At 40.8% G+C, this 8406-nt stretch overlaps 1 non-coding gene across 1 annotated transcript; it reads left to right on the top strand.

Annotated features, from left to right (window-relative positions):
• Nucleotides 1-660: 660 nt before the first annotated feature.
• Nucleotides 661-768, top strand: LOC148574307 (small nucleolar RNA R71). Its single transcript, XR_015906720.1, has one exon. It is a non-coding gene; the product is annotated as a small nucleolar RNA R71 (small nucleolar RNA).
• Nucleotides 769-8406: the final 7638 nt, after the last annotated feature.

Raw genomic sequence — 8406 nt, 5'->3', positions numbered from 1 at the left:
GTGCCTCCAAATTTCTAATAGAGGACCTTGTTTCAGTCATGAAACTTTGAATGATTTTGATTAGATCAGAGACAATGGTTGCTAAGTCAGAGTGGTTTGCTTAGAATTCTCTGTCTGTTGCTGAGAAGATGATGGAAAAGATTTGCTATTGCTAAACCTGTTTCTTCCACCATTATTGTTGTTGAAACCTTGTTGAGGTCTCTGTTGATCCTTCCATGAGAGATTTGGATGATTTCTCCATGAAGGATTATAGGTGTTTCCATAGGGTTCTCCCATGTAATTTACTACTTCCATTGTTGGGTTCTCAGGATCATAAGCTTCTTCCTCAGGAGATGCTTCCTTGGTACTGCCTGTTGCTGCTTGCATTCCAGACAGACTCTGAGAAATTATATTAACTTGTTGGATTAATATTTTATTCTGAGCCAATATGGCATTCAGAGTATCAATCTCAAGAACTCTTTTCTTCTGAGTTGACCCATTATTCACAGGATTCTTTTCAGAGGTGTACATGAATTGGTTATTTGCAACCATTTCAATGAGTTCTTGAGCTTCTGCAGGCATCTTCTTCAGATGAAGAGATCCTCCAGCAGAGCTATCCAATGACATCTTGGATAGTTCAGACAGACAATCATAGAAGATTCCTATGATGCTCCATTCTGAAAGCATGTCAGAAGGGCACCTTCTGATCAATTGCTTGTATCTTTCCCAAGCTTCATAGAGGGATTCACCATCCTTCTGTCTAAAGGTTTGGACTTCCACTCTAAGCTTACTCAATTTTTGAGGTGGAAAGAACTTTGCCAAGAAGGCATTGATGAGCGGATATTTTATACGCTTTTTGGGGATAATTTCATATAGTTTAGAGTGTGTTTTAGTTAGTTTTTAGTCTATTTCTAGTAGTTTTTAGGAAAAATTCATATTTCTGGACTTTACTATGAGTTGTGTGTTTTTCTGTAAATTCAGGTATTTTTCTGGCTGAAATTAAAGGAGCTGAGCAAAAATCTGATTCAGGCTGAAAAAGGACTACTGATGCTGTTGGATTCTGACCTCCCTGCACTCAAAGTGGATTTTCTGGAGCTACAAAACTCGAAATGGCATGCTTCCAATTGCGTTGGAAAGTAGACATCCAGGGCTTTCCAGCAATAGATAATAGTCCATACTTTGCACAAGGATAGATGACGTAAACTGGCGTTCAACGCCAGTTCTCTGCCCAATTCTGGCGTCCAGCGCCAGAAAAGGATAAAAAACTGGAGTTGAACGCCCAAACTGGCATAAAAACTGGCGTTCAACTCCACAAATGGCCTCTGCACGAAATCTCAGCCCCAGCACACACCAAGTGGGCCCCAGAAGTGGATCTCTGCATCATCCATCATAGTCCACTCATATTTTGTAACCCTAGGCTACTGGTTTAGTATTTAAACAACTTTTAGAGACTTATTTTGTATCTCATGACATTTCAGATCTAAACTTTGTATTTTCTGACGGCATGAGTCTCTAAACCCCATTGTTGGGGGTGAGGAGCTCTGCTGTGTCTCGATGAATTAATGCAAGTATTTCTGTTTTCTATTCAAACACGCTTGTTCCTATCTAAGATGTTCATTCGCGCTTACTTGTGATGAAGGTGATGATCTGTGACATTCATCACCTTCCTCAAACCATGAACGTGTGCCTGACAACCACCTCCATTCTATATCCGATTGAATGAGTATCTCTTAGATTCTCTAATCAGAATCTCCGTGGTATAAGCTAGAACTGATGGCGGCATTCATGAGAATCCGGAAAGTCTAAACCTTGTCCGTGGTATTCCGAGTAGGATTCAAGGATTGAATGACTGTGACGAGCTTCAAACTCCTGAAGGCTGGGCGTTAGTGACAGATGCAAAAGGATAGTAAATCCTATTCCAACCGGATCGAGAACCAACCGGTGATTAGCCGTGCTGTGACAGAGCGCGTGAGCGTAGTTTTCACTGGAAGGATGGAAGGTAGCCATTGACAACGGTGATCCACCAACACACAGCTTGCCATAGGGGGACGTGCGTGCGTGAACAAGAAGACAGAGGAAAGCAGAGATTCAGAAGACAAAGCATCTCCAAAACTCCAACATATTCTCCATTACTGCACAACAAGTAACTTTTAATTTATGCTCTATTGGTTATTCACAATTCAACTGATAAACATAATTGACTTCCTGACTAAGATTTACAAGATAACCATAGATTGCTTCAAACGAACAATCTCCGTGGGATTCGACCCTTACTCACGTAAGGTATTACTTGGACGACCCAGTGCACTTGCTGGTTAGTGGTACGCGTTGTGAAAAGTGTGATTCGCAATTTGTGCTACCAAGTTTTTGGCGCCGTTGCCGGGGATTGTTCGTGTTTGAACAACTGACAGATTATTTTGTTGCTTAGATTAGGAAAAAAATCTTTCTTTTTGGGTTTAGAGTCTTTTATTATTTATCCTTTGTTAAAATACTTTAAATTTATAACTCAGTTAGTTAGAGCGTGGTGTTTATGTTCATGATAATTGGCTATCATATTTTTTAAAACCTTTTTCAAAAATAATTTTTCTATTAAATCCTGTGCCAAACTTTAAGTTTGGTGTTTTCAAAAATAATCTTTCTTAAAATAAGGTCCCATAACTCATTTGGCTAGAACATTAATTTGATTGGGTTAGAATCTTTTATACTCTTTTCAAAACCTTCTTTTTCAAAAATATTTTTTTATTAAATCTTGTGCCAAACTTTAAGTTTGGTGTTTTCTTGTTGATTCCCCTTTGATTTTCGAAAATTTTGGTTTGGTTTTCTAAAAATTTTAAGTTTGGTGTTCTTCCTTCATGTTCTTGTGTTCTTGTGAGTCTTCAAAGTGTTCTTGAGTTTCCTTGTGTCTTGATCTTAAAATTTTTAAGTTTGGTGTTCCTTGGTGTTTTCCCTCCAAATTTTTCAAAAACAAGGAGCATTAGATCTAAAAATTTTAAATCTTTTACTATCTTATTGTTTTTCTCTTTCCTCACTAAATTCAAAAATATCTTTTCAAAATATCTTTTCTAACTTCCTATCTTTTCAAAATTTGTTTCAACTAACTAACCAACTTTTTGTTTGTTTCTTAACTTTTTCAAAACTACCTAACTAACTCTCTCTCTCTCAAATTTTCGAAAATATCTCCCTTCTTTTTCAAAAATTTCGTTTTTTTTAACTAATTTTTTTTTACGAAAAAAAAATAAAAAAAATAAAAAAAAAATTTATTTCAAAATTCAAATTCTTTTTAGTTATTTTATTTTATTTAAGTATTTACTTCTTATAAAATAAAATAAATAAAAAGGTAAATCGGTCCAAGTTATATCCATAGATCCATCATGGACATAAGTGGAGATGGACAGTCCAGGAGGACTTTAGGGTCATATTCTAACCCCTCTACTGCTTCATATGGGAGTAGCATCTGCATACCCTCCATTGGAGTTAGTAGCTTTGAGTTGAATCCTCAGCTCATTATCATGGTGCAGCAAAGTTGCCAGTATTCCGGTCTTCCACAGGAAGAACCTACAGAGTTTCTGGCACAATTTTTACAAATTGCTGACACAGTACATGATAAGGAAATAGATCAGGATGTCTACAGACTATTACTGTTTCCATTTGCTGTAAAAGATCAAGCTAAGAGGTGGTTAAATAACCAACCCAAGGCCAGCATAAGGACATGGAAACAGCTGACAGAAAAATTCCTGAATCAATATTTCCCTCCAAAAAGGATGACACAGCTGAGGCTGGACATCCAAGGCTTTAAACAAGGAGATAATGAATCTCTTTATGATTCCTGGGAGAGATACAGAGAGATGCTACAAAAATGCCCCTCTGAAATGTTTTCAGAGTGGGTTCAGTTAGACATCTTCTACTATGGGCTTGCAGAAGGAGCTCAGATGTCTTTAGATTACTCAGCTGGTGGATCTATCCATATGAGAAAGACAATCGAAGAGGCTCAAGAGCTCATTGATACAGTTGCCAGGAATCAGCATCTGTATCTAAGCAGCAACCCTTCCATGAATGAAGAGGTTAAAACAGTAACTGCTGAATTCAGTACTGTAAAACAAGCTGCTGAATTCAATCAGCAATTAGATTTGCTAACAAAGCAGCTAGCCGAATTCAAAGACAGGTTACAGGAGACAAGGATGGCTAATATACATATGGAAGAACAGTTTAAGCAAACAAAGCAGCAGCTATCAAAGCAAATAGCAGAAGAATGCCAAGCAGTTCAATTAAGAAGTGGGAAAACATTAAATACCCCACCTCAAGGCATCAAAAATTCAAGAAATGAGCAACCCACCAAAGATTCCCCTGAGGACAGTAAGAGCCCAGGGAAAAATAATTCTGGCACTAAAACGCCAGAAAATAGGTGGAAGGCTGACGCTGAACGCCCAGACCATGCCCAAAACTGGCGTTCAGTGCCAGAAACAAGGCAAGATTGGCGTTCAACGCCAGAAATGGGCAACAATCTGGCGTTGAACGCCCAATTGGTGCAAAATCCAGCGCTGAACGCCCAACAGGGGCACATTTCTGGCGTTCAGGCGCCAGGAACAGACAGTGAGTTGGCGTCTAACGTCACTCCAGCTTCTGACTCTGGTACTCAATTGCCAGTGAGGGATCAGACACACACAAGTGCTGATAACAACCCCTCTAAAAAGGCTTCTTTAACCACTAAGGTTGAGGAATATAAAGCCAAGATACCTTATCCTCAAAAACTCCGGAAAGAGGAGCAGGATAAGCAATTTGCTCGCTTTGCAGATTATCTAAGGACTCTTGAAATAAAGATTCCATTTGCAGAGGCACTTGAGCAAATACCTTCTTATGCCAAGTTCATGAAAGAGATCTTGAGTCATAAAAAGAAGTGGAGAGAAACAGAAAGAGTTCTCCTCACTGAAGAATGCAGTGCAGTCATTCTGAAAAGCTTTCCTGAAAAGCTTAAAGACCCTGGGAGTTTTCTGATACCATGCATATTGGAAGGTGATTGCACCAAGACAGCCTTATGCGATCTTAGGGCAAGCATCAACCTAATACCTGCATCCACTATCAGGAAACTTGGCTTAACTGAAGAAGTTAAACCAACCCGGATATGTCTCCAACTTGCTGATGGTTCCACTAAATACCCATCAGAGTTGGGCCATTTGCCTTTCCCACTGACTTTGTTGTGCTAGAAATGGAGGAGCACAAGAGTGCTACTCTCATTCTAGGAAGACCCTTCCTAGCAACTGGACGATCCCTCATTGACGTCCAGCAGGGGGAAATAACCCTGAGAGTCAACGATGACGAGTTCAAGTTGAACGCTGTCAAAGCCATGCAGCATCCAGACACATCAACAGACTGCATGAAAGTTGACCTTATTGACTCTTTGGTAGAAGAGATCAACATGGCTGAGAGTCTCGAATCAGAGTTGGAAAACATCTTTAAAGATGTTCAGCCTGATTTGGAGGATTCAGGGGACATGAAAGAGCCTCTGAACTTTCTTCTGAAAGAGGAAAAACCTCCTAAACCAGAGCTCAAGCCACTGCCACCATCCTTGAAATATGCATTTCTAGGAGAAGGTGACACTTTTCCAGTGATCATAAGCTCTGCTTTAAATTCACAGGAAGAGAAAGCACTTATTCAAGTGCTAAGGACACACAAGACAGCTCTTGGGTGGTCCATAGGTGACCTTAAGGGCATAAGCCCAGCTAGATGCATGCACAAAATCCTATTGGAGGATAACGCCAAACCAGTGGTTCAACCACAGAGGCGGCTAAATCCAGCCATGAAGGAAGTGGTGCAGAAAGAGGTCACCAAATTACTAGAGGCTGAGATTATTTATCCCATTTCTGATAGCCCCTGGGTGAGCCCTGTTCAAGTTGTCCCAAAAAAGGGAGGCATGACAGTGATTCATAATGAAAAAAATGAACTGGTTCCTACAAGAACAGTTACAGGGTGGCGCATGTGTATTGACTACAGAAGGCTCAATACAGCCACCAGAAAGGATCATTTTCCTTTACCATTCATAGACCAGATGCTAGAGAGACTAGCAGGTCATGATTATTACTGCTTTTTGGATGGCTACTCAGGCTATAACCAGATTGCAGTAGATCCCCAGGATCAAGAGAAAACAGCATTCACATGTCCATCCGGAGTGTTTGCTTATAGAAGGATGCCCTTTGGGCTATGCAATGCACCTGCAACCTTCCAGAGATGCATGCTCTCTATTTTCTCTGATATGGTGGAAAAATTTCTGGAGGTCTTCATGGATGACTTCTCAGTATATGGAGACTCATTCAGCTCCTGTCTTGATCACCTAAAACTTGTTCTGAAAAGATGCCAAGAAACCAACCTAGTTTTAAACTGGGAAAAGTGTCACTTCATGGTGACTGAAGGAATTGTTCTTGGGCATAAAATCTCAAACAAGGGAATAGAGGTGGATCAAGCAAAAATAGAGGTAATTGAAAAATTACCACCACCTGCCAATGTTAAGGCAATCAAAAGCTTTCTGGGGCATGCAGGATTCTATAGGAGGTTTATAAAGGATTTTTCAAAAATTGCAAAACCTCTAAGCAATCTGCTAGCTGCTGACACGCCATTTGTGTTTGACACAGCATGCCTGCAGGCGTTTGAAACGCTGAAAGCTAAGCTGGTCACAGCACCAGTCATTTCTGCACCAGACTGGACATTGCCATTTGAGTTAATGTGTGATGCCAGTGATCATGCCATTGGTGCAGTATTGGGACAGAGGCATGACAAGCTTCTGCATGTCATTTATTATGCCAGTCGCGTTCTAAATGATGCCCAGAAAAATTACACAACCACAGAAAAAGAACTACTTGCAGTGGTTTACGCCATTGACAAGATCAGATCATACTTAGTAGGATCAAAAGTGATTGTGTATACTGACCATGCTGCTCTTAAATATCTACTCACCAAGCAGGATTCAAAACCCAGGCTCATCAGATGGGTATTGCTTCTGCAAGAGTTTGATATAGAAATAAGAGACAAAAAAGGGACAGAGAACCAAGTGGCTGATCATCTGTCCCGGCTAGAGCCAGTGGAAGGGACGTCCCTCCCCTTTCTTGAGATCTCTGAGACGTTCCCTGATGAGCATCTATTTGCCATTCAGGAAGCACCATGGTTTGCCGATATTGCAAACTATAAATCTGCAAGGTTCATACCCAAGGAGTACAATAGAATACAAAAAAAGAAACTAATCACTGATGCAAAGTACTACTTGTGGGATGAGCCCTATCTCTTTAAGAGATGTGCAGACGGAATTATCCGTAGGTGTGTCCCCAGAGAGGAAGCACAGAGAATCCTATGGCATTGCCATGGATCTCAATATGGAGGCCATTTCGGAGGTGAGCGAACAGCCACCAAGGTCCTCCAATGTGGCTTTTATTGGCCCACACGCCATAAAGATTCCCGAGAGTTTGTACGTAATTGTGACAGTTGCCAAAGAGCTGGTAATCTGCCTCATGGTTACGCCATGCCTCAACAAGGAATCTTGGAAATAGAGTTGTTTGATGTATGGGGAATTGACTTCATGGGACCTTTCCCACCATCATACTCAAACACTTATATTCTGGTGGCAGTTGACTATGTATCAAAATGGGTTGAGGCTATTGCCACACCCACCAATGATACTAAAACAGTGCTGAAGTTCCTCCAGAAACATATCTTTAGCAGGTTTGGTGTCCCTAGAGTGTTAATCAGTGATGGGGGCACTCACTTCTGCAACAAACAGCTCTACTCTGCCATGGTTCGGTATGGAATTCGCCACAAAGTGGCCACTCCATATCATCCACAAACCAACGGGCAAGCTGAAGTCTCTAACAGAGAATTGAAGAGAATCCTGGAACGGACAGTAAATACCCGTAGAAAGGATTGGGCAAGGAGCTTGGATGATGCTCTGTGGGCTTACAGAACAGCATTCAAGACCCCTATAGGGACCTCTCCATACCAACTCGTGTATGGTAAGGCATGCCACTTGCCCGTGGAACTGGAACATAAGGCCTACTGGGCAACCAAATTCCTAAACTTAGATGCCAAATTAGCAGGAGAAAAACGATTGCTCCAGCTAAATGAGCTAGAGGAATTCAGATTCACAGCTTTCGAAAATGCCAAGCTTTATAAAGAAAAATAAAAAAAATGGCATGACAGAAAGCTATCATCTAGAATCTTTGAACCAGGACAGAAGGTCCTGTTGTTTAACTCTAGACTCAGGCTATTCCCCGGGAAACTGAAATCCCGGTGGAGGGGACCATACGTGATTACAAGTGTGTCACCATATGGTTATGTGGAGCTTCAAGATATTGATTCTGATAAGAAGTTCATTGTCAATGGACAGAGAATCAAGCATTATCTTGAAGGCAACACTGAGCAAGAATGCTCAAGGCTGAAGCTAGATTA

This window comes from Arachis ipaensis, chromosome B2 (genome assembly GCF_059453495.1).
Source record: "Arachis ipaensis isolate K30076 ecotype BB chromosome B2, ASM5945349v1, whole genome shotgun sequence".
NCBI lineage: Eukaryota > Viridiplantae > Streptophyta > Magnoliopsida > Fabales > Fabaceae > Arachis > Arachis ipaensis.
The sequence above is the reverse complement of the archived record's forward strand: the minus strand, read 5'-3'. Positions and strand labels throughout refer to the sequence as shown.